The following is a 26,172-nucleotide window of genomic DNA, read 5'->3' as shown; positions in this document are numbered from 1 at the left end:
TGACAAAAAACAAACAAACAAACAAACAACAACAACAACAAAAAACACTTCTTTTGTTCAACAATACCATTCCTGGAAATATATAAGTTGTAAGAAACAAAATTACTTAATGAGGAAAAGGTTTTCTTCTCCATAGCTACTACTCATGGCAAAAGCCATAAAAGAATACAATACTACACATAGCAGTGTGAATACATTCGGTGAATTATGACAAACCACTTTTTGAGAATATATAAGACATTAAAATTGTACTTATGAAGACCTGGCAGTAGTAGGGTAAGTAAAATCCAGTCAGCTGGGCTGAGATCTGTAGTTCAATTATAACTCAGCCAAATATGTAGAACAGGGGTGACAGTGGAGAGTAGAAACAGCTACTGCCATCCCCTCTGCTTAGCCCAGCTCATTCCAATACTTCCCTCGAGCTGCCGTTGATGGTTGATGGAACGGCAGATGACAAAGCCAGCCACATGCCAGAAATGCTCACATCACCACACAGTGTCTTTCACTGTAGAGAAAGTTCCCTGTGTTTCGGTTGCAAATCTGTCTTTATTGTAACTAAGAGTGTAATTCAGTGCTTTTGACTACTTACTAAAAGGCAGAGAACCAAATCTGAAAATATGAAATACCGGAGGCAATTAAAACAAGAACATGCTGACTGGGGAAGAGAAGATGTAAGGAGTGGGAAGATTTTTTTTGTTTTTTTGTTATATATCCATGGAAGGTCTTAATTACTCTCTGGAACATGCAGAGATGTGAACACTGTGTATAAATGAGAAAAAGAAACAGCAAGCTCATTAAAGAACTACAGAGATACTTTGCTTATTAACATGAATTAATAAGCTAAAGGGAAATGTATTGTTTTGTCCTCAAATGACTTCTAGGCAGAAATGAGTCAGAATGTTGATTTGAAGACAGCAAGAAATCAGTGCATCTGTGGAGCAGATGGCGTGGTTTCATGGAAGTGTGGACAGGCGTGTGACGGTGATACTGGGGAAAGATCTTCTTCTTCATAAGCAGACACTGAGGACTTATGGGTGATGGTATGACATGTGTGAAGATGACTTTCAAGTGGTTCTGAAGAGATCAGATTAGAGGCAGATACAGAGAATAACAGAACAAAGAGGTCTGTGATGACAAGAACTCAGGAATTCTTAGCAAAAGACATGCAGATGCTACAGCCATCATATAATCCTGAGATGATTTTTAAACAAAAGTCATCTTAAAAGTAAACTGCAGAAAGAATTAAGGAAATTTCAAAACGAGAAATTAAACTTGTGTTGGTCAAGTTACAGAGTTCTCCCTTCCATCTGGGAGAAATAAAGGAAACCCTCTCAAGATAAAAGAATCTTCATTCAGGATCCTCCAGATTCCCAAGGATCAAGCTATCCTAATTAACATTTCACAGTAAAAAAATTTACTAGGAACATCAGTAGCTTATCACCAAGAGAAAGTCGTCAGAGTCAACAGGAGGCTGGGAGTTGGTTTAGCCAGCAAAGTGCACGTGGGATCATCTGCAGGGAGGAAGCTGCACCAGCCACAGAGCACGGTCACACTGCCTCTTCTCACTCTTGCCTGTCTCTCTCTAGCCATCTCTGTCTCTCACCCTCTACCAAAAAAAAAAAATAAAAGAAAACAGCCACTGGGAGTGGTACAGTCATCTAATTACCAAGCCCATATCATGACCCTCTCTTCTCACTCTTGTCTGTCTCTCTCTAGCCATCTCTGTCTCTCACCCTCTACCAAAAAAAGAAAAGAAAACAGCCACTGGGAGTGGTAGTCTAATTACCAAGCCCATATCATGACCCTGGTTGTAACAAACAAAACAAAACTCAGAAAAAGCAGGGTGTGTATGTAAATTATTATATAAACAAGAAACAGTGATTTTAAATAGTGAATTTAGAATACTGAGGGTTTCAGGTGAAGGATATAACACAAGTGCATTTAATGCATCTCAAGAAATAAATTAATATTTATTTTCTTATTCAAGACATGGAACAGGAAATAATGTGATATCAAAAATAATCAGGCAGGGTGGGCAAGATAGTATAATGGTTCTGCAAAGAGACTCTCATGCTTGAGGCTCTAAGGTCCTATGTTCAGTCCCCCATATCACCATAAGCCTGAGCTAAGTAGTGCTCTGGTAAAGACACACACACACACACACACACACACACACACTCACACACACAGTGGTGCCAGGGATTGAACCTGGGAACTCAGAGCTTAAGGCATGAAATTCTCTTGCATAATCATTATGTTTTCTCCCTAGACCCAGATAAAGCACATTTTAAAGATCAAAGTGAATTAAATAAGAGTCACAATAAACATAGTCAACTCTTTAGCAAAGACGAGCTGTTGGGTCCTCAGGGTAAACCTGAGTCAGTACTCTGCCCGAGATCATGGCCATCCTTTTTGAAGCAGGGACACCAGAGTCCTAGGGATAGAGGCTATTTTGTAAAACCATTATGTGCTCTCCCTACCCAGTAAAAATTTTCCTGGGACAGCCAGCACCGGCTCAGATACCAGGGCCTGGCCTTGGAATCCCAAACTTTAATGCCACGAGGGTGGGGAGGATATAAATAGTATGAGACCATTTATCATAATAAATGAATACATCAATAATAGCAGTTACAAAAACATGCATACCAAGTGATAACAAAATACATGCAGGGAACATAAAATTCAAGATGGTGCTGCTAGCTCTCAGCACTAGAAATAAAGACTCTGGGCTGGAGAGATAGCTCACCTGGCAGGGCACCTCCTTCATCATGTGTGTGGCCTGGGTTTGAGCCCTGGCTCCACACAGGAGTGTCAAAGTCCCTGGAGAAGCTCTGGTGCTATGGTCACACACACACACACACACACTCTCTCTCTCTCTCTCTCTCTTTGAAAAAGTCTCATCAGAATGATGAAAAAATCCAAGTATCAGCCCCCTGCAATGACAAATGAAGAAATAAAAGGAGGAAAGGAGAGAAGGAAGGGAGGGAAGGAAGAAGAAAGGAAAAAAGGAAAGGAAAGAGACAGAAACAATTTGGAATGAGAGAGATTCAGCATTCTTAAAAGATACTAATGACCCTTTGTTCCCTACCTTAGTGTTTTACGGTCCCTTTTTATTTGTTAAATTAAGGAAGATGATAGGTAGATGGATGGACAGGTAGGTAGACAAGGATTATGACTGACTTCATAGTGAAACACCTAGCACAATATACATGATATAATCTTATTTAATATTAAAATGCTTTATGCAAGTAATGCTAAAAAAATATACACACCCAAAATGTGCAAACTATTTGTCGTTTCCCTTTAACTCTTTTAAGGCATCTAATTCCCTACTTTTAATGTTTATTTATTGGGTAGACAGAGAGGAATTGAAAGGAAAGAGAGAGAGAGCGAGAGAGGGAGAGAGAGAGAGAGAGAGATGCACCTGTAGCATTGCTGACATTACAAATCCCCCACTTCTGGTGGTCTTTTTTCTTAATTCAATAGGACAGAGAGAAATTGAGAGGGGAGAGTAGTAGAGAGAGGGAGAGAAAGATAGATAAAACACTTGCAGACCTGCTTAACTGCTTGTGAGGCGACTCCTCTGTAGGTGTGGACCTGAGGGCTCGAAATGGGATCCCTGTGCTGGTCCTTGTGCTTCGTACTAGTACTATGTGTGCTTAACCTGGTAAGCCACCACCCGTCCCTGCTCCATTTCCCTAAATAAATGCCAGACCTCTAAAACTAATCTTTAATAACTATGAATATAATAGCATATTTTTATTTTTCTATAACCTAAACTTCAATTAGTCATAATTTGAGAACTATTTTTAAACAACACATTTCCTTTGATTTTTTTGGGCTTGAAATGTCAAAGTCTTAACACTGTCAAATAGTCCACGTGCTTCAAACAGATGAGTGAGGAAGGCAGACTACAACAGCCCTCCATCCTCCACAAGCAGTGAGTGCTCTTGGCATAATACTGCTGCTCTCTCTAGTTACCAGGACAATCTATCAGCTCCTTCTTAGGTCAGACTGGCTTTCTGATTCACTTCCATTTAGACATGTTGACCTGATGTGTGCTCACAAGAGTAGGTCTTGACAAACTAGCAAGCCCTAAATCAAACCTGAGAGGGGGTTTCAGAAGGAAATGCTTGCCAGGCATTTCTGTGACATCAGCCACTTTGTGCTCAGGCTGTATTCAGGGTCAAGCAGGCCCGGCTCCTTCCCAGACACCCCCACCTCCCAAACACACACGTGGGCTTCTGTGAGCATCTCTGGGAAGCTGAGGTGGGTAGAAGTGGGCCAGGGGTCAGTTTATAACTGCAGCAAGTATTATAGGTGTTGCTGGTCTGGCATGGGAACCACAGTCGAGGCTGGTGCAGGCTAAGGCATAGTCCATGCACAGGTTCATGTCACCGTGACCTAGTCTGCATGGGCACAGGTAAACACACAGTATTACAGCCCCGGCTGATACAACCACAGCTCTCCTCCGGGGCCCATCAGCTCCTTGCTGGCATCTGCTTTCCACCTGGAGAAAACCAAAGGAGCCATGCCAGTAGGCTTGACTGGGCAAATAGTCTAGCTGTTTTATAAAGCTTTGTTTACAGTCTAGCTGTTTTATAAAGCTTTGTTTACAAATGAGAGAGGGAGAGAGAGAGCGAGCGAGAGAGAGAGCCAGAACATTAGCCAGGCTTATATGATGATGTCAGAGACAGAACTCAGGACCTCATGCTTGCCAGCCCTGCCTTTATCACTGTGCCACCTCCTGGGCCACACAGATTTTTAAGGATCTACTTACTTTTCAGAGAGAGGGGTGGGGGAGGGGGAGGGAGAGACAAAGAGAGAGAGACAGAGAGACTGAGAGACTCCAAAGCATTGTTCTGGCATATTTAATGTTAGGGATTGGTGAAACTTGGTGCCCCAGGCTTTAGCCACCTCCTTGGCCCTGTATTAACCACTCAAAGTAAGAGTCTTTCTAGCACAACTTCTATCACAATGGCATGGGAGCCTACCTACAGTTCTTGGCATACTATCTCTTTCTTTCTAGCACAGTACAAGCTTGCTGGGGGCCTTGTCTGTCTAATTCACTGCTAAATACTCAGTAGATTGAAGATAGAAATCTATGCAAATCATTGGGTAGAAGTGTTCCTTAACCACTGCTGATGCTGGCAGAGGGGGAACCAGCAGTATGTGCAGAAAAGCCCATAGGGAAGGGCACAGTCAGCATTTCTTGTGCACACCCACCACTTACCATTTCTTCTCTCCTCGCCATTTATCTCTCTGCTCTCAAGGATTTCATCATCTAAAAGGGGCCACTTATTCTCATTTGTACCACTAAAACTGAACCAAAACCTATCCAGCTTGTGACTTCACCTATTTCGTTGTATTTGTAATTCTTTTTTTTTTTTTTTTTTTTGCCTCCAGGGTTATCGCTGGGGTTTGATGCCTGCACTATGAATTCACTGTTCCTGGAGGCCATTTTCTCCATTTTGTTGTAGTTATTATAGCTATTGTTGTTGTTGGATAGAAAACAGAGAAATGGAGAGAGGAGGGAAGACAGAGAGATGGAGAGAAAAATAGACACCTGCAGACCTGTTTCACTGCATGTGAAGTGACTCCCCTGCAGGTGGGGAGCTGGGGGCTTGAACTGGCATCCTTATACCAGCCTTTGCACTTTGCACCATGTGCACTTAACCCGTTGCGTTACCACCCAGCCCTTGTATTTTTAATTCTGATTTGATTATTCTCTCCCTTTGTGAGAAGAACTCTTTTATCTTACGGAGCATATCAGTATAGTTTATTTTATTAGCTTTATTTATTTATTGGAGAGATCCAGAATTTGAGAGGGAAGAGGATGATAAAGAGAAAAGCAGAGACACATCTGCAACACTGCTTCACTACTGGCAAAGCTTTCCCTCTGCAGGTACAGGAGACCAGGGGCTCAAACCCAGGCCGTTGTATACTGTAACGTGTGCTCAACCAGGTGTGTCACCACCCAGCCCCTCAGTATAGTTTATTAAAACACTTAGATATCTAAAAATAGCCAAAGCAGAGCAGGCTCCAAAAGCAGAAATAGGAATCTACTGAGGCTAGTCTATAGTTTCCTTATTCTTGGGTGGTGGTAGATAACATAATGGTTATGCAAACAACCTCTCATGTCTGAGGGTCCGAAGTCCCAGGTTCAATTCCCTGCACCATCTAAAACAGAGCTGAGCAGTGCTCTGGTTTAAAAAAAAAAAAAAAAGAATATAGTTTCCTTATTCTCCCCAAGTTTCACACCATTGTCCAAAGTTAGAGCTTTTGGAAAGCAAGGTCAACAATCTAACTTGAAGGAATGCATGTGATCTCTTGCCAAGAAGTTGAAATGTTAGCTTACTTGAAATTTTAAGCATTATATTGAAAACATGTCCCTGTATTTTTTCCCTTTGTTTTGAATGAAACCTACTTTCTAAACACATTTTAAAGGCCTTCCACCAACTGCATCTTTCAGTGACACTACCTAATTCAGCTTTCTTTTCTTGAACTTTCAAATTAAGAAAAGCCAGTCAAATCAGATTTTTAATTTTCTTGGGGTTTACTGATGCTTTCTAATACTCTGATTTGCTACTCTAATCCCAGTGGTTGCCACAACTCCTCCTCCAGCAGCTGCAGCTTCAGTGAACACCCCCAGGTGAATCCTCTGGATTTGCAGCTGTGCACCCCCCCACCGCCACCCCCACCCCCGCCCCAGAGGGCAGCTCGTAGAGCAGGGGACTAGGACTTTTGGAATCAGCCACGTGGGTGTGAATCTCCATTTCTACTGGGTTTTCTTTTCTTCCACTTTTATTTCTGACAAACAGTGGATTACAAGATCATAAAATTATCGGGTATAGTTCCACACTGGCACCAGAGTTATTGCTGGGGCTTGGTGTCTGCAAGACTCCACTGCTCTAAGCAGCTCACTCGCCCTTCCTTTCCTTCCTTCCTTCCTCCCCTCCTTCCTTCCTTTCTTTTTTTTTCTCTTCTTCTCCTTCTCTTTCTTTTTTTTTGCCTTCAGGGTTATCACTAAGGCTCAAAGTCTATACAGTGAATCCACTGCTCTGCGAAGCCATTTTTTTTCCATTGTTGTTGTTGCTGCTGTTATTATTGTTGTTGTTGTTGCTGCTGCTGCTGTTGGATAAGACAGAGGGAAATTGAGAGAGGCGGGGAAGACAGAGAGGAGGAGAGAAAGACAGACACCTGCGGACTTAATTCACTGTTTGTGAAGTGACTGCCTTGCAGGTGGGGAGCCGGGGCTTGAGCCCAGATCCTGATGCTGGTCCTTGTGCTTCACAGTATGCCTGCTTAACCCACTGCGCTTCTGCCCAGCCCCTCCTCCACCTCCCTCTTCTCACCCTCCCTCTCCTTCTTCCTCCTTCTTCTTAATAAAAATTTTAATTAATCTATTTATTTATTTATTTATTTATTTATTTATTGGGTAGAGTCAGAGAGAAATGGAAGATCAAGAGAGACAGAGAGAAGGGGGCTGGGTGGTAGCATAGTGGGTTAAACACACATGGCACAAAACGCAAGGACTGGCATAAGGATCCTGGCTCAAGCTCCTGGCTCCCCACCTGCCGGGGGTCACTTCACAAGCAGTGAAGCAGGTCCACAGGTGTCTGTCTTTGTCTCCCCCTCTCTGTCTTACCCATCTCTCTTGATTTCTCTCTGTCCTATTCAACAATGACAGCAATAACAACAATAATAACAATGATAAACAACAAGTGCAACAAAAGGAAACAAAATAGCCTCCAGGAGCAGTGGATTCATAGTGCAGGCACTGAGAAAGAGAGGAGAGAGAGAGAGAGAGAGAGAGAGAGAGAGAGAGAGAGAGAGAGAGAGACCAACCCACAGACCTGCTTCACCACTCCTGAAGTGTCATCCCTACAGATGGGGAGCGGGGGCTCAAACCTATGTCCTTGTGCATTATAACATGTGCATTCAACCAGATGTGTCACTACCCAGGCCCCTGCCTTTTCTTCTTGATAGAGGGTTAAAGGCAGAGAGAGAGGAAGGTGGCAGTGGCCAGTGGCTCGCCAGGTTAAGCACACATAGTGCAAAGTGTAAGATTTGGAGCCCCCAGCTCCCCAACTGCAGGGAGGTGGCTTTCCAAGCGATGAAGTGGGTCTGCAAATGTCTATCTTTCTCTCTATCTTCCCCTTACCTCTCAGTATCTCTCTGTGCTATCAAAAAATAAAAATAAATGGCCTCAGGAACAGTGGATTCATAGTGCAGGCACCGAGCCCCACCGATTACCCCAGAGGAAAAAAAGAGAGAACAAAGGAAAGAGAAAGACAGACAGAGACACTACTTCATGGCTTACAAATCTTCATACGGTGACTGGGGGCTTAACCCGAGTCCTTGAACAGGGGTCAGTCAATGTGTGCTCTACCGAGTGAGGCATTTGCCGCCCCCTAGATCGGTGGTCTTCTTTTTTAATGCACTGCCACGGACTGAACCCAGAACTGCATGCATGTGAGGCACGTAATCTGTTGAGCCACTTTCTCATCCTCTCTGTCCCTACTTTTGTGCAAGACTTCAAGCCTGCTGTTTCCACCCTCAAAGTTTTCATTTCCTGTGTGCTTGAGAAAAATACCCAGTATCATAGCACATGTTAAATACCTAATGCACGACAGCTCAAAACCACAAGTCCCTTCCCTTCCCAGAGGAAGGTGCCTGAGCTCCTGCTTTATGTGTTGCATTTCTGGTGAAGCATCATGATCCTGAGTGGACTCTGGGCTGAAATGAGACTGACAGCTTCTAAATCTGATATTAGACTCAGAGAAATGCATGAGAGTATCAAGACAGAAAGAAGAGAAAATGGAGGAGAGACTAGGAAAGGACCCTCTGGAGCAACAGCATCTAAGAAATCACTATCCAGGGGGCCAGGGCTCGTGTCACAATGTGCAAGGACGTAGGTTCAAGGGCCCCCTCCCCACCTGCGGATGGATGCTTCGAGAGCAGTGAAGCAGAGCTGCAGGTGCATCTCTTTATTTCTCCTTTGTTTCTATCCAGTAAGTAAATAAATAAAATACAGTAAAAAAAGAAAGAAAGAAAGAAAGAAAAAAGAAAGAAAGAAAGAAAGAAAGAAAAGCAATGACTATCTAACCTTCCTATCTTTTCTTGTTCCTTTTGTTGGCATTTCCCACGGCTCAATAATGGGCACATTGCTTTTCTCTCCACCAGTGAGTCATGCATTCATTTTAACAGCGATTTACCTAGGACCTATAAATCTGTAAACCTTGTTGCATGGTCTAGACACAGAGTAATGAACCAGATGGAAAAAGTCCCTGGTTTCACAAGCCTATAATCTCGTGGGTCAGTCAAGCAATTAAGCATCCAACAATCAAAAGAGCAAAATAGCCAACAAAGAAAATATTAGCCAGCAGACACTGCCCTGATGCCACTAAAAGTAGATCTGTCATAGGATCCAACAACTCATCTCCTAGAGACAGACGCAAAGAAGAACACATTAACACATCCAAAACTATATGTGTACATCTATAATCACTGCAATATGACTTAAAATAGCAAAGTTGTAGAAACAATTCAAGTGCCCAATGACAGACATGTGGACAGGAAGCTCTGTTCTGTAGACAGTGGAAGACTCCTTGGCTATCACATGAACTGGAAGGGAACATGCCCAGTGGAAGAAGCCAGGTGGAGACAGATGAAGACTGGACAACCTCACTTACACATAGGCTCTCAGGAAACAAAGCAAGAGAATGGACAAAGTCAAATATAAACAAGACCCTTGGAGAATGCTCCAAGCTACAGATCTAAAGCTGCCAAGGGTAGAGGGGGCAGGAATCTCAAGAACTGTAGTAGAGGGAGACTGTTGCTTTGGTGGATTGTGGTAACATTTATCTTATCTTTCTTCCTTCGTTAGCTGCCACCAGGTTTACCAATAAGGCTCAGTGCCAGCATTATGAATTCACCACTCCAGGCAGCCATTTTCCGTCCCCCTCCCTCCACTACTTTAATTGATAGGACAGAGAGAAATTAAAAGGGGGGGGGGAGAGAGAAAGAAAGAGACTTGCAGACCTGCTTCACTGCTTGTGAAGCATCCCCCCACACACACACACAGGTAGGAACCAGAGGCTTGAACCCAGGTCCTTCTTTTTTTTTTTTTTTTTGTGTTGTGTATGCTCAATGGTTAACATTTAAGAGGTGTGAAATGTAGCCCTAAAACAAATATTCCTGTAAAACAAATTTGCCCTGTAACATACACACCCAGTTTGTGGGACATACTCCACCTGCTCAATCAGCTGGGATACCCTGCCAGATAAGCTAGCTGTTTCTGCCTAGGAAGCTTCTGTGGGGGGGTGCTCAGAAGCCAGGAATGTAACTGAGCTCTGTTCTAAACCCTGCAGGGTTTCCCAGATGCTCACTCCCTTCCATGCGCTCCCCTGCATTTACTAGCTCAATCAAAAGATAACACCCACTTATGGCATTCATATGTTTGTAGCCCATGCTTTGAACCAGATCAAGTGCTTCTGGATCAACCTCCGACATTATCCAGTACAGAGCAACAGACAAGTCCTGTTGAGCGTTGTTGAATGAATGAGTGATACACAGATCTCTTCATATTCTTAGTTATAGTGAAGACAGATGCAAGTTTTGTTTCTGTAAGTCTTTTTTCCTTTTGCTGTTTTTAACATTATTTATTTGATAGGACAGAGAAGTCTAGAGGGAAGGACAAATATATATAGAGGGGGGGGGGACAGAAAGAGAGACAGAGAGAGACAGAAAGACACCACTCGTGAAGCTTTCCCCTTGCAGTTGGGGAATGGGAGCTTGAACCTGAGTCCTTGTGCACTGTAATGTGTGCCCTGAACCAGGCACACCACCACCTTTATTTCCAGAAGTCTTAAACGCATGCCTCACATCTTGGCCAGTTCTACTCACTCCAAATGCAGACAAGCATAATGTGATAATGCATCTAGTGAGTCTCCTAGGCAACCCCTGTGGCAGCCTCTGGATACTGGATACCTGTTGTTTCCTATCTTCTCAGAGGAAAGAGCCCATAAAAATGAAGACAATGGGGGGGTCGGGCAGCAGCACAGCGGGTTAAGAGTAGGTGGTGCAAAGGGCAAGGACCAGCGTAAGGATCCCGGTTCGAGCCCCCGGCTCCCCACCTGCAGGGGAGTCACTTCTCTAGCAGTGAAGCAGGTCTGCAGGTGTCTGTCTTTCTCTCCCCCTGTCTGTCTTCCCCTCCTCTCTCCATTTCTCTCTGTCCTATCCAATAACAATGGCATCAGTAACAGTTACAATAACAATAACAACAACAACAAGAGCAACAAGGGCAACACACAGCAGTGGATTCGCAGTGCTGGCACCGAGTCCCAGCAACAACCCCTGGAGGCACACACACACACACAAATGAAGACAATGGATGGAGCACAGCTTCTCACTCTTTGTTTCCATGCCCATCAACTGTTCATGTTAAGATGGCTCTAGAAATGTTTTTAGCTTTTTAATGGGCTGCTGTTTCATAGTGAAGTATGAAAATGTAACTGGCTGCATTTCTCAACCAAGAAAGCAACTCAAGAAAAATCTGTGCAATTCCTATTTTAGAGGTTAACCAATGAGTGATTATATTCATTGACTTACAGAAACTAACATCTGTGAGGAGCTTACATTTTTGGTAAATCTTTTATTAATTTTAATGAGAGATACAGAGAGAGAGAGGAAGGTGACCAGAGTACTGCTCATCTCTGGCTTGTGGTGGCGCTAGGGATTGAATGTATGACCTCCGGGCATTGAGGTATTTACATTCATATGGTATTTTTGCACTTTTTTCTTCATATACCTCACCACAAGACAGTAGTTATCCACATTCATTATGGAAGAAACTCGAATGTGTTAAGTGACTTACACTAAGTGTCAGGTTCTATGACTCTACATCCAGTTGACACTCCACTTTCTCTGGGATTCAGAGGAAAGGCTTTCAGTCACTGTTAATTTTAACATCAGGAGTAATAAAGCACATGGGTTTAAGGCCCTAAGATAGTATAACTCCTTTGTGAATTATGATTAAAAAAAAGAAGAAAAAAAGCTCTAATACAGAGTGCCTGGATTTGAAGCCTTATTAGCTATACTAGGAAAAAGTTACTTAACCTCTCTTTGCCTCCGAATTCCTAAGTATTACACTGAAGCAATCATAACACTTATCTTCATGGGATCTATGTGAATCATAAAGAGCTTACACAACATGTAGCACATAGTTATCTTCAAAAATGTTATATTTGGAGCCTGGGGAGTGGCACACCTGGTTGGGTGCACATGTTACTGTGCACAAGGACTCAAGTTCAAGCCCCCAGTTCCCACCTGCAGGGGGAAAGCTTTGCGAGCAGTGAAGAAATGCTGCAGGTGTCTCTCTTTCTCTCTCCCTTTCAACCCCCTCCCTTCTTGATATCTCTCTGTCTCCAATAAGTAAATACTGTTTTATAAATATTTTTATTTTTTGGTTTCTTTCTTTCTTTCTTCCTTCCTTTCTTTCTTTCTTTCTTTCTTTCTATCTTTCTTTCTTTTGCCTCCAGGGTTATCACTGGGGCTCAGTGCATATACTATGAATCCACTGTTCCTGGAGGGCAATATTTTCCCTATTTTATTGCCCTTGTTGATATTGTTATTGCTGCTGTTGTTTTTGGACAGGACACAGAGAGAAATTGAAAGAGGATGGGAAGGCAGAGAGGGGGAGAGAAAGACAGACACCTGAAGACCTGCTTCACTGCTAGAGAAGTGACCCCCTGCAGATGGGGAGCCAGGGGCTTGAACCGGGATCCTTATGCTGGTCCTTGCACTTCTCGCCATGTGCACTTAGCCTGCTACCCTAGAGTCTGATGCCCGTTATCTCTGTTTATTTATTGTATAGAGACAGGCAGAAGTTGAGAGGAAGGGGGTTAGAGAGGGAGAGAGACAGAGAAACACTTATAGCCTTGCTTCACCACTTGTGAAGCTTCCCTCATGCAGATGGGGACTAGGGGATTGAACCAGGGTCCTTGTAAATCGTAATGTGTACTCAACCAGGTGAGCCACCACCACATGGCCCCCAATAAATACATATTTTTAAGACAGTATTTTAAAAAGTTATGTCTTTCAGGGGGTGGGCGGTAGTGCAGGGGGTTAAGTGCACATGGCGCAAAGCAAAAGAACTGCAGTAAGGATCAACCCCTCCGGCTCCCCACCTGCGGTGGAGTAACTTCACAAGTGGTGAAGCAGGTCTGCAGGTGTCTATCTTTCTCTCCCCCTCTGTGCCTTCCCCTCCTCTCTCCATTTCTCTTTGTCCTATCCAACAACAACAGCAAGGGAAACAAAAAATGGCCTCTGGAGCAGTGGATTCCTAGTGCAGGCACTAAATCCCAGCAATAATCCTGGAGGCAAAAAAAAAAAAAAAAAAAAGTTGTGTCCTTCTTAAAGATGACTAACCTTTATAGTTTCTTGCTACTGTTCACTGTGTTTGGCATGTCACCATCTGCCTCACTTACTCTGCTAATATCTAATCCACTGAGGCAAACATTAAACCCTAAATGGAGAGTACACAGATGGCCAGTCCACGGCCTCCTGCTGGACTCATCTATCCTCACCCTTGCTTTGTACACTTGTCTCTGCTGCCTTCCAACAGGAGAAATGGGCTAGACTCCACACACAGGCTTTAGTTTGGTCAAGCACAGCTCCCAGGGGGCTGAGCCCTCATGCTCAGCACAGCCTGACTCAGGACTGTGTGTGCTGCCCCAGAACGGTCCCCGGAGAGAGGGAGGAAGGCTGCTGCCCACCCCAGGTGCTCAGATCATTTTCTGCATGCAAGTCTTCACTGCTGGGGGTGATGCTTCTCTGACTCCCGACTGAAAGAAAAGAATATGACAAGAGGAAAGAAGTGCCCCATCTGTCTCCTTCCATTCACCAGGCTGTTCAACACACCGTCTCAGGAAGCTTAAGAAGAATACAACTAAATACATTTAGATGTTTTTCCTTTAATACTGATGATCGTTCTTTTCTCATAGAGGGTGCCAGGAATCTAGAGAGGGAGAGAGATGGAGAGAGGAGAGGCACCACAGCAGCAGCCCACTGCTGGTGAAGCTTCTTGCCTGCAGGTGCTCCCCTGTGGTGGCCAGGGGCTCAAACCTGGGACCTTGCACATGGTATTATCTGAGCTCAACCGGGTAAGCCACCTGCCAGTTCCCATTACCAAGAGTAACTCCACTGCACAATCTCATTTGTGGAAGATTTGAAAGGATCAAAGAAATGGCAGGAAGGCTCCAGAGCAGAGCCTAAGCTAGGACATCTTTTACCCTCTATGTGACTATCCCTGGGAGTGGTGCAGTTGTGCAGACAACAAGCCCCAGCAGCAAGGGCAAAAGAATTCCAATTCCCAACTCTTCATCTGCACTATTCCAGCCATTAGGTCCATGATTGGTCAACAATTTGTTTGGCTTTGCATGTTAACTCTCTTTTCAACCACAAGGTTCCAGATGCTACCACGATGCCAACGAGACTTCCCTGGACAGACAACCCCACCAATGTGTCCTGGAGCTCCGCTTCCCCAGAGCCCTTCCCCACTACAGAAAGAGAGAGGCAGGCTGGGAGTATGGCTCGACCTGTCAACACCCATGTTCAGTGGGGAAGCAATTACAGAAGTCAGACCTTCCACCTTCTGCATCCTATAATGATCTTGGGTCCATACTCCCAGAAGGTTAAAGAATAGGAAAGCTATCAGGGGAGGGGATGGGATACAGAGTTCTGGTAGTGGAACTGTGTGGAGTTGTACCCCTCTTATCCTCTGGTTTAGTCAGTGCTTCCTTTTTATAAATTTTTTTTTTTTAAAGAGGGAGTTGGGCAGTAGCGCAGCAGGTTAAGCACATGTGGCGCAGAGCACAAGGAATGGCGTAAGGATCCTGGTTTGAGCTCCCGGCTCCCCACCCGCCGGGGAGTCACTTCACAAGCGGTGAAGCAGGCCTGCAGGTGTCTTATCTTTCTCTCCCCCTCTCTGTCTTCCCCTCCCCTCTCTATTTCTTTCTGTCCTATCCAACAATGATGACATCTTAAATAACAACAACAATAAAACAACAAGGGCAACAAAAGGAAATAAATAATTATTTTTTAAAAAGAATTCCAATTAGAGAGGGTGTAAATGCAAACATGCATGATTATGATTGGCATAGGTGAAGGGCTCAGCTCCCGACCTGTCTCACTCTGCCAGAACTCAGCCATGTCCATTCTCCTTGGGGTGGGACCGTGGCCAGTTGGCCATGAGGGAGCCAGTGCTGGGCTCCAGTCGTCTTGTCTGCTTTCCTGGACCACAGGTGATGTCACTGATAAGACTTTTCTAGGAAGAAGTCACCAAGATGGGGAGTTAGGCAGGTTAGAGGATTTCTGGGGGAGAAATTCCTGGGGAAAAAATCATGGGGAGAAGTAGGGGGTCAAGGAGTTGGCAGTGGAGTAGAGAGACTCTCACAGCTCCTTGATTTAACTATAGCTCCCCTTTATGGAAAGAATGTCCTCATCTGCTGTTGAGAGAGAGAGACACATGGGTAGAGAGGGAGAGAGAGAGGAGAGAGAGACAGAGTGAGAGAGAGAGAGAGAGGAAGAGAGAAAGAGAGAGAGAGAAAAGAAGGAGGAGACTGGGTGGTGGTGGTACACCTGGTTAAATGCAGATAATACCATGTGCAAGAACTGGGGTTTGAGCACCTGCTCCCCACCTGCAAGGGAGATGCTTCACAAACCGTGAAGTAGGTCTACAGATGTCTACATTTCTCTGTCTGACTCTATCTCCCCCAACCCTTTCAATTTTTCTCTGTCCTGTCAAATAAAGTAGAAAGAAAGAAAAAAAAAAAAAAGGCTGCTGGGAGCAGTGGTTTCATAGTGGTGGAACAGACCTCCAGCAATAACCCTGACTACATGCTAAAATAGACCACATGCTAGAGCTTAGCAGTACTCTAGTTTCTCTCATGAAGAAGGAGGAAGAGAAGCAGAGGAGGTGGAAGAAAGAGGAGGGAGGGAGGAAGAAAAGGAGGAGAAGGAGATAAAGGAGGAAGAGGATGAAGAGCAGGAGCAGGCGTTGGTCACCTTGACTGCTATCTGCCATGCTAGTCCTGAAATGTGGAGTGGGCACTACACCTTCTGGGTGGGATAAGCGACTCTGGTACAAGTCTGCAAGCCTGGTGTTTGTGACTAGAAGAGTCATATATGTTTTCCCAATGAGGCTTGTGGTTTCTCTAATAGAATAATTTCCTCAAAGAATTAATAAACTCCAGAAATAATGTATCTCCTCACACGCCAATTCCCTGCCCACATAACACATGCTTATACTATTCCCTCGCATGCTTGCCCCAGGCCTCTCTTTGACCTGAATTTGCCTCCATTGAGACCACAGGCAATAAAGGCTTGACTAGGAGGTCCATGTTGCAGTCAGATCTTTTGCCACAGGACTAGGTTTCTTTGAAAAGTCCCTAAGAGAGACATCCGCACACCTAAAGACTCCTACTACTTGAAGTGCAGAAATGTTCTACCCCTGAAAGCCCCATATTTCTATATTTTCTCATTTCTTTTTTCTGCTTCCAGGGTTATCGCTGGGGTTTGGTGTCTGCACTATAAATCCACTGCTCCTGGAGGCTATTTTTTTTTCATTTTTTAAATTGGATATGACAGAAATTGAGAGGGGAGGAGAGTAGAAGACAAACACCTGCAGACCTGCTTCACAGCTTCTGAAGTGACCCCCCCCTGCAGGCAGGGAGCCGGGAGCTTAAACTGGGATCCTTGTGCAGGTCCTTGCACTTCATACTATGTGTGCTACTGTCCAGCCTCTATACTTTCTTCTTTTTTAATTTTCACTATACTTTTTTTTTCTCTTGATAGACCTTGTTAACAACATTAAGAGACAACAAAGCTTTTTCAAAATCTCCTTTTAAAGCTTTAGCCCTGGGGGCTGGGAGGTAGTGCATCAGATTAAGTGCACATGCCACAAAACTCAAGGATCAGTGTAAGGATCCTAGTTGGAGCCCTTGACTCCCCATCTGCAGAGGGGTCACTTCACAAGCAGTGAAGCAGATCTGCAGGTGTCTATCTTTCTCTCCCCTTTCATCCCCTCTCAATTTCTCTCTGTCCTATCCAATAAAAAAAAAAAATGGAAAACATAGCCTCCAGGAGCAGTGGCTTTGTAGGCAGGCACCGGACCCCAGTGATAACCCTAGAGGCAAGGGAAAAAAAAAAACAAAAAACCTTTAGCCCCAATGAACAAAGATCCTGCCTTCCAGCGTATCCCAGGCAACTGATGTACTGAATGCAGCAGTACAACACCAATGACCCGATTTCACGTTTCCGTGCAGCGCAATGCCATTATAGCCTGGGTATCGCTCAGAATCTAACTTCAAGTTACCAAAACCAGGTAGCAATAGGGGTGATCTATACCAGTCACAACACAAGAATCACAAGCAGTTCAGTGGCACAAAGACTAAGGAAGTCGATTTGCTTCTCATGGAATGTTCTAGAGTGGGTACGACAGGGGCAAGAGCAACAGCTCTATCATCTTCAACTTGTGGTTTGCAAGATGGCTGAGAACTATCAGATTTAAAGGCTGAAGAGCACAGAGGGTGATGAGCTTTGTGTTGCTGGAAATGTGTGTGTGCTACTCCAGTGGAGGTAACTCCTGGGGGACTAAAGGCAAGCTGAGAAGCAGGAAAGAACTCGCCAAACAAGGTGCAACTCTAGCTCTCATGGCGAAGGCTACAAGGGTGGAACACAAGTGAAAACACATGGAGAACTAAACTCGGAGACCTCTGAGCAGAGAGAAATCCAACTCAGGGCAGGGCACCCATGCCTAATGCAAAAGCTGGGTGAGCAGTGTGTGCCAGGAGTCACTCCTACTGCCACCTACTGATGGGAAGGAGGTGAAAAGAGGTAAAGGGTGGGACAGAAACCTGCAAACGCTGCCTTTCAGCCACCAAACTGCAGATGCTGCCATGGTGCCATCCTGACTTCTCTGGGCAGACGACCTCACCAATGTGTCCTGGAACCCTACCTCCCCAGAGCCCTGCCCCACTAGGGAAAGATAGAAACTGGCTGGGGGTACAGATCCACCTGCCAATGTCCAAGTCCAGTGTGGAAGCAATTACAGAAGCCAGAACTCCCACCTTCTGCATCCCTTAAAGAACTTTTGTCCACACTCCCAGAGAGATAAAGAATAAGGAAGTTTCCAATGAAAGGGATGGAAATCGGGTGGTGGGAATTGTATAGAATTGTACCCCTCTTATCCTACAATCTTGTTAATCATTATTAAATTACTTTCCCTTCCACTGAATCATGATGCCTTTTAGAATTTCATGAAGGCTATCAATTATTCCCCAGAGAAAAGCAAAAACATGTTTCAGAGTCTCACGTGTCCCCAAAGGGGCCCCTCATTAAAGAAAGTAAATAAAAAGCCTGCTAAAGATTATTACCACATGACTATTTCTCTTCTGATTTCCGTTTTCATCTTTTTTTTTTTCATGACCTACCAGCTGGTATCAGTGGAGTTCACTGCCAGTAGCAAAGGTGACCTTGACACTGCAGTTGGTCCCATTCTGTGGGAATTGCATGGTGATCCTAGGCTATCTCATTAGGGAGCCCATCTGAAAGGGAGAACTAACTCATCCTGTTCTTGTTCCTGGAAATTGACAAAAAGAAGCCCTAAATTCTGTCTTCACTTTCTTGTCGTTATGGCTATCCAGTGTATTTCACTGTTTTGTATCACGCTAAGATATCTTCTGGACTCTATTTCAGAGGTCAAGTGGCCTATTAGTAGTGGTAAAGAAACTGAACTTGCTTCCTGAATAAGGGAGTTAAGTGCCTATTGAGAAAAAAATGGCATAGTGGGCTTAATCCATGAGCTCAATGCTTACCATTCCAAGTAATGGGAATGATTTAAAAAAAAAAAAAATATATATATATATATATATAAGCATGGATAATGAGTGATGAAAATTCTGTCCATATAAAGGATATTATACCTTCACAAAATTTTGCATATTAGTGATAGGAAAAACAGTATTTAATTCAATAAACACTGTCAGGCAGCTTTTTACAATAATTGAAACAACATCATTAGCAAGTTCAGATTTTTACTTAGATAATTTTTCAAATATTTCTATTTTTAATGTTTTTATTATTGGATAGAAACAGAGAGAAACTGAAAGAGGAGGGATATAAGGAGAGAGAAAGAGAGAGATACCTGCAGACCTGCTTCACCACTCCTGAAGTTTTACCCCTGCAGGTAGGGACCATGGGCTTGAACCAGGATCCTTGTGCACTGTAATGTGTGCACTACATTAGGTATGCCACTGGCTGATTCCGTTAAAAATAATTTTAGAAGAATTATTTTATGAGATAGGTATTAGACACAGAGAGAAACAGAGACAGAGAGAGGAGACCAGAGTGCCACACAGTTCTGGCATGTTGTGATTCTGGGGTTGAACCTGTGGCTTTTGAGGGGGGGGTCTTAAGCATGCCAGTCCTGTGCTCTAAGACTGAACTCTCTCACTGGCCCCAAGTTAAGTTTTAAGTTAACATAGTGTGATTTTTCCATTTCTCTGCTTTGGAGTGAAAGGGGGTCATTTACTGACATTAATTAATATGAAAATACCTAGTGCACGTCTTGCCTGCAACTAATTACTCAAACAATGGGGGTTGACCCGATTTTCTGGGACAGCAGTGAGCCCTCTCACACAGCACATAATGGTGTGTGCATTGAGAGGAGAGGGTCCTGCTCCCCCCAGGGCCCAGCTGGATCAACATGGGGCAGTAGTTCAAAGAGGGGGGGGGGGCGAGGATAATTACAGGCCTTCTATCTTGCAAAGCATTGTTTGAAAATCTGAGGCCAGAGCTGGATTGTTATACACAATAGCAGAGATCTCAAAGTGTGTGGGTGTGTGTGTGGAGGGGGTAGATTCCAATGTTTGGTCATTAAAAGAGGGATTTGGATAAAAACAGAATCATCACAAGGGGGAATTGTATTAAACTGCTTTCTTTGCTCTGCAGTGCAAGAGGGAATTCCCCCCACCCCCCAGTTCCATGTGAAATCTTCATTATAACTCTCTGGCTCAGGGTTGCTAGGAGTCTATGTGCTTTGGAGAAAAATGTTTCAAACTAAATGCTTCTAGTCTGGGCTCAGGGAGAATTAGCCAGAGGCTGCCCTCTGGTGGGCAGTCAGGTAAGAAGGAACTAGGTGAGGATGACAGAGCTGAACAGTTTCACAAACATGAGGCGTTAATTTATTGCTGCAGTCAGCTGGCTCCTGAGTCTGAGGGAACAACTTAGCTCCCCAGAGACAGGTGGAGTGACTGTGTCACCGGAGATGGGTCCCACACCTCCCCAGAGAAGCAGGGGAAAAAGGGGCCTGTTCAGACAGCAAGAGAGAGGGAAAGGCACCACAGTTGGACAATGTTTCCAGTGCGATGGGGCGTGGACTCGAACCCTAGTTGAGTATGTGGCAGAGCAGCACACTAACCAAGTGAGCTATCTTGCTGCACTATAGTTTTTATTTTTATTTTTTTGCCTCAGGGTTATCACTAGTGCTCGGTGCCTGCCACCATGGATCCAATGCTCCCAGTGACCATTTTCTTTCCATTGCTGCTGCTGTTGTTGCTGCAGCTGTTGTTGGATAGGACAGAGAGAAATTGAGAGAAGGGAAGACAGAGAGGGGGAGAGAAAGACAGACACCTGAAGGTCTGCAGGTGGGGAGCCAGGGGATGAAACCCAGACCCTTGTGCGAGTGCTTTACACTACGTGCGCCTAACCTGGTGTACTTCCCGCACACCTCCCAGATTTTATTTTTTAATTTTTACCAAAGCACTGCTCAGCTCTGGCTTATGGTGTTGCAGGGGATTGAACCTGGGGCTTTGGAGCCTCAGGCCTGAGAGTCTGTTTGCATAACCATTATGCTATCTACCCCTGCCCCAGATTTTATTTTTTATCAGGACATTGCTCACCTCTGGTTTATGGTGGTGTGCCACAGATTGAATCTGGGGCTTCAGAGCCTCAGGCATAAAGTCTTTTTGCACAAACCACTCACTCTGGATAGAATTCTTTTTGCCAAATCAGTTCTCAGCTATTGACTTCACTTAACTATCTCACAGAAGCCAGCCCCTGCACTAGAGTTAGCCAAGCTAGCATGCCACAGCTGTGAGCATCTTGCTTCAGTGAGACAGTATGGCCCTCTGCTGCAGACAGTCTGAAATAAGCAGTACCGGTATGGGAACACGCCTTCTCTAGAAATGCCCTGGGGATGAATCTCCATGGATTGCATTTGAAAGAGCAGTTGACTTCATATTCGGTTATAGATTATGCATCCACTGCTTTTCCTACAAAATCCCAGCTTTACCCAGAGCTGAGGTGTGCCCTCTTCTAGACAGATCTCCCCCTCATCTTCCTGAGCAAGGTCTCTGGACAAAACACACACAGGCACCTTGCAAGGGCAACATTGGTGTGATCCAGCAGGTCCTTTCCACCATGCCTACACCCAGAAGTGGCAGCTGCTGAGTCCTGGGGTTGTCACAGAGATGGAGGCACGACTGGGAGAGCCTGCACAAAATGCCGTGAGGGGCGAGGGGAGGAGAGCACAGCAGACAGCTGTCACAACCAGATGCCAACTGGCCCCACCCACAGACACTCTGCATTCTTCTGAGAAGATCGAGGCTCACAAGAGAGGAGACCTCAAGCTTCTTCTCCTGCTCTATCTCTCTTTTTCTTTTAAAAAAATATTCATTTTATTTTGCCTCCAGGGTTATTGCTGGGGTTCTGTGCATGCACTACAAATCCACTGTTCCTGGTGGCCATTTCTTCCATTTTACTGGCTAGGAGAGAGAGAGAGAGAGAGAGATAAACCTGCAGATCTGGTTCACTGCTTGTGAAGCAACCCCCAGTAGGTAGGAAACCGGGGGCTCATACTGGGATCCTTGCTTGGGTCCCTGCTTTTCAGACTATGTGCACCTCATACAGTGCGCCACTGCCCGGCCCCCTCCTTTTTCTAAAGATTGATTCAATATGAAAGAGAGAATGAGAGGAAAGGGGGAGATATGACCACAGCACAGCTCTGGCATAAGGTGGTGCCAGGGCCTGAACCTGCAGCCTCTGTGCTCTCTGGGGCACAGGAGATCTCTGGTGCTCTAACACTGAGCATGTCTCTGACCTGAATTTGTGTCTCAGTCTTTGACTCATCTCTACACAGGATGGTGAAGAGTCAACAATAGTGGTTGCTATGCAGCCTACTTCACTTAGTCAGTGTCAGGGAGGAAAAGATTCCGAGCATCCCACCTCGGGTTTATGAGGCATCAGGTCAGCCACATCTGCGAAGACCACGTCTGCCTGTCCTACCAGGGGACTCACAGTATAAGCTGGCTGCTTGAGAAAGTCAACTGTGTTCCTATTTTCTACTACTGAAACCATGCAGCTGCCAAGTAAGCTCTTAGCATATGTGCAATATTAGAGAGAGAAACAAAACGGCAGATGTCGATGGCTGACAAAAGAATAATAAAAGCACGTAGATTTTTTCACAAATTTGTTCATGATATTCCAGACTCAACAAAAAAGAGTGCTTGGATCAATTATCAAAGACAGAGCGAGTCCGGCAGTAGTGCGGGTTAAGCACACATGGTGCAAAGCTCAAGGGCTGGCAGAAGGATTCCGGTTCGAGCCCCCTGTTCCCCACCTGCAGGGGAGTCGCTTCGCAGGTGGTAAAGCAGGTCTGCAGGTGTCTATCTTTCTCTCCCCATCTCTGTCTCCCCTCCTCTCTCGATTTCTCTCTGTCCTATCCAACAACGAATGACATCAACAACAACAATAATAATAATAACCACAACAAGGCTAAAACAACAAAGGCAACAAAAGGGGAAAAAATAGCCTCCAGGAGCAGTGGATTCATGGTGCAGCAATAACCCTGGAGGCAATATATATATATATGAAAATAATAATAGTAAATAAACAAATAAATAAAATTATCAAAGACAGCTGAGTACCCTCACAGAAGGATTACCTCATAGCCCTTATCACCATTTGAAATCTAAAAAAGATTCCAAAATGTCTTACATTTGGTGCATTGCAATTTTAACCCTTGTGAATCAACAATCTATCATGCATGCAATCTTTCTTTATATATTTTTATTTTCCCTTACGTTGCCCTTGTTGTTTTTTGTTATTGGTGTTGTTATTGATGTCATTGTTGTTGGGTAGGAAAAAGAAAAATGGAGAGAGGGGAAGACAGAGAGGGGGAGAGAAAGAGAAACACCTGCAGACCTGCTTCACCGCCTGTGAAGCGACTCCCTTGCAGGTGGGGAGCCAGGAGCTAGAACCGGTGTCCTTACACCGGTCCTCGCATTTTGTGTCATGTGTGCTTAACCTGCTGTGCTACTGCCCAGCCCCCATGCGTGCAATCTTATGCTACTATTATGTTGATGACAAATGACAGACCCCATTATTAAAGCTATTTTGTTTATTCATTTAGATATATGTCTTGGGGCTGTGTATGTCGTTCAGTGGTGGAACACATGCTTTGCATTGTTGTTAATGTTCAGAGGCGCCAGCAGGCCGGGCAAGCGTCGCGGCGGTAGACAGAGACAGACTTGGGGACACACGGCTGGGCTGAGAAGCTGCAGTTTAATCTTTATTCACGAATGGGCAAATCACCACACCATGTGCTTCTCCATCATTCTCCCTCTGCGGCTGCTGCTGGGATTCTGGACATCCTTAGCATATGGGGCGGGGAGAAAGAGGGGCATGAAACTAGCAAGGGCCAAACCATTTCTCTCAGAGGTCGGGGGAAGGGGACCAAACCAACAGGAAGAATACCAACATTGCATGTCTGAAACTATGAGTTCAATCCATGAGGCCACTAAATAGTTAAATAGGGAAATAAATGTCTTGGGTCCAGGTAGTGGCATACTGGGTAGAGCACACACACTACTGAATTTAAGCCCCTGAGTCAACCTTCAGGGGGAAGCTTCATGAACGGTGAAACAGAGCTGCAGGTCTCTCTCTTGCCTCCTCTCTGCTTATCTCTGTCTCTGTTAGAAAAAAGAAAAAAGGAAAAAAAAAAGGATGGGAGGAGGAAGGCCACCAGGAACAGTGGAATTGTCATGTAGGCACTGAGCCCCAGTGATAACCCTGGTGGAAAAATAGTAAATAAAATGAAATACATTCCTTGGTGGTGAAAGTAAACTCAGAAAGATTGATTAGGAGAGACAAGGATTGATTTATATTCCTGATGAATTTAACTATGGTGGTTTTGGGAACACGACGCTCCAGAAACAAAGTGTATTATTCTTAACCTATGATCCATGACTCCTATTCAGGAGAAAAAAAATTCTTTGTCCACAATATACATTTTCATTGATTCTTATCTTCCCATGACTACAGCTGAGGTTTTAAAAGTAATCACTTTAGGTTCTAAATCCTGGTTTAAAAATCTAAGATGTGTTAAGAATTTTTTGGGTTCCTTGAATTTATTTTTGGATATCCAGGGATCTGAAAATCTACTGTTTCCTAATGTACCAAAAATATTTTTCAGACTCTCCAAAAGCTGCAGTTACAGTGACATTTGTTACTGCTTAATTAAATGCCTTAAATTAGACCCAATCTTTGTTTTATAATTTTTATTTATAAAAAGGAAACACTGACAAAAACCATAGGATAAGAGGGGTACAACCACACAATTCCCATCACCGGAACTCCCTATCCCACCTCCTCCCCTGATAGCTTTCCTATTGCATAAGACAGAGAAGTTGAGAGGGAAGGGAAGACTTTGAGAGAGAGAGAGAGAGCAGGGAGAGAGAGAGGACAGGGAGAGAGAGAGAGGGCAGGGAGAGAGAGAGAGGGCAGGGAGAGGGGGGCAGGGAGAGAGGGGGGCAGGGAGAGAGGGGGGCAGGGAGAGAGAGAGAGAGCAGGGAGAGAGAGAGAGAGGGCAGGGAGAGAGAGAGAGAGAGAGAGAGAGAGGGCAGGGAGAGAGAGGGCAGGGAGAGAGGGGGGGCAGGGAGAGAGGGGGACAGGGAGAGAGAGAGAGAGGAAGACTTGAACACTGCTTCACCACTTATGAAGTTTCCCCCCTCGCAGGTGGGGACCAAGGGCTTGAACAAGGGCCCTTATGCATTATAATGTGAGTTAGCCACCGTTTCCCCACCCCACCTCCAAGATCTTGATATCAAATAGCATGAGGTCTTTCAATGAATCACTTCAGTATCCAGTGAATTTAATAGTTCTGCTCATGTAATAGTAGATATTGAGGAATGTAACCACAGGCTCGTAAACAGTGTGTATGTGCAGTTAGACTGAAAATACAGAGTCAGTTGGCGGTTCTACATAGAGATCTGGAAGTAGATTAGATTACTGGATTAAAAGCTGGATAGTCTAAAATCAAACTCAATATATGTGTCATTGTGGTTAAGCTTGCTATGCCTTATTTAGGAGCAATTACTACTCACTGTCAGGTCAGTGAACCAAGAGCATCAATTACCAAGTTCCTGAGATAAAAACTTGACTATTATACTTTTCATATCTCTGAATCACTTCTGATTTATTCCTTCTCCTCCAAACTTACAATCTGCTTTAGTCAATACAACTCTATTTATCTAAGATAAGAACACAGTATCTCCAAGAGACCACAAAGATTTTTATTAGGTAATTATCATAGCATAAATAACCAGTCAGAGTCCTAATAAAACATTTATCTAGAAATGTGGAATCTGGAAAATAAAATATGTAACATATATTAGGAATTGCTTTAGGGTTTGATAAAAATTTGCATGGTTTCCACACAGATTGTATAATAATTTTAACCATCATAAATACTCAAACATTATTTTGGGAGTGGATTTTTAAATGAAAGAATATAAAAGTTGCAGTTTGAAAACTCTATGAGCTAGGCGCCAGGTAGTGGAGCGTTCAGTTAACTGCACATAGTGCCATGTGTAAGCACCCGGGTTCTAGCTCCTCCTCCCCACCTGCAGGGAATAAGCTTCCTGAGCAGTGAAGCAGGTCTGCAGGTGTCTTTTTCCCTCTCTCTCCTTATCTCCCCCTCTCAATTACTCTCTGTCCTATCAAATATAATAGGAAAAAAATGGCTGCCAGAAGCAGTGAATTTGTAGTACCCTCACCCAACCCAAGTGATAACCCAGGATGTGTGTGTGTGTGTGTGTGGGGGGGGGGGCT

General features: G+C 44.4%; 2 long non-coding RNA genes across 7 annotated transcripts in view; one reads left to right on the top strand and one right to left on the bottom strand.

Moving 5' to 3' along the window:
• The window catches only part of LOC132534952 (uncharacterized), a 108,368-nt gene that overhangs the window by 27,666 nt on the left and 54,530 nt on the right, over positions 1–26,172 (bottom strand). The window lies entirely within an intron of this gene.
• The window catches only part of LOC132534953 (uncharacterized), a 105,881-nt gene that overhangs the window by 54,229 nt on the left and 25,480 nt on the right, over positions 1–26,172 (top strand). The gene's annotated exons all lie outside the window — the stretch shown is intronic.

Source organism: Erinaceus europaeus, chromosome 20, assembly GCF_950295315.1.
Source record: "Erinaceus europaeus chromosome 20, mEriEur2.1, whole genome shotgun sequence".
In the NCBI taxonomy this organism is placed as follows: Eukaryota; Metazoa; Chordata; class Mammalia; order Eulipotyphla; family Erinaceidae; genus Erinaceus; species Erinaceus europaeus.
Note: the sequence above shows the minus strand (reverse complement) of the source record. Positions and strands in the feature narration are given on the sequence as shown.